This window comes from Penaeus monodon, chromosome 28 (genome assembly GCF_015228065.2).
Source record: "Penaeus monodon isolate SGIC_2016 chromosome 28, NSTDA_Pmon_1, whole genome shotgun sequence".
Taxonomy (NCBI): Eukaryota; Metazoa; Arthropoda; class Malacostraca; order Decapoda; family Penaeidae; genus Penaeus; species Penaeus monodon.
In genome coordinates, this window is record NC_051413.1 from 16,422,351 (window position 1) to 16,423,196 (window position 846).

At 55.4% G+C, this 846-nt stretch overlaps 1 pseudogene; it reads right to left on the reverse strand.

The window, feature by feature from the left end:
* Window positions 1-846, reverse strand: part of LOC119591383 — a 14,791-nt pseudogene continuing 13,945 nt past the window's right edge.

An 846-nucleotide genomic window follows, 5' to 3' on the forward strand; every position in this document is an offset into this window, starting at 1 on the left:
GATGCATTTACCATCGCGAAGTAAGAACACGAATTAAATACTACTGTAACAAAAAGGCCCTTTTCACGCTCTGTGCTCTTGCTCCCGGATCTGTGTGTTTGCACGCGGGGCTGACGGCGCCGACGAGGGCTGGCCGGGGTGGCGTTGCGAGCACCTGAGGGCCGAGGGGGCGGGCCGAGCACCGGACCGCGCCTCTTGAGCTCTCACAATGGCCGCTCTGATGGGGTCGGTGGCTGAGCTGGAACCCATCATGTCCTGTCTTGTGCTGCCAACATTTTCCGCTGAGTGAGATGCGTTGTCGCCCGTGTGCTCCCTCGCCTGGCTGGTCGCTCTCCGGCCGCTCGGCGTTGCGAGGAAGTCACTTTCGGGCTGAGCGGGGCCTGACGCCGAAGAAGCCTGTCTGGAGGCCTTGTGAACGGCGATGCACGAAGAACTAAGAGCTTGCTTGGGGCCCTTTGATTTCTCGGAGCTTGTAGACGGAGAAGCAGCTGGGAGCGAAAAGGTCGAAAGGGTGCGGGAGACGGGCGAAGGCACGTGCTTGTAGGCTTCAGAGACGACGGTGTAATAGGCCGGAGGAGGAGCCTCAGTCTTGATGACTTCTTCGTAAGATGGAGGTTCATCCAGCACTTCTCGGGGCGACTCGCTGGGCTGGACGAAGCCTGATCGCACCTGGTGAAGAGAAAAGAACACTGGTTAGTCACGAATGCCTTACCGACACGGCGACTTTTTGTGTCTGAATAATAATCTTCAAAGTAATAACCTTGCATAGTCAGCATCATGAATATGATAATGAGAAGGATAACAACATTCATTATTACCGTCAGTATCACCCTTGTTGATATTGTG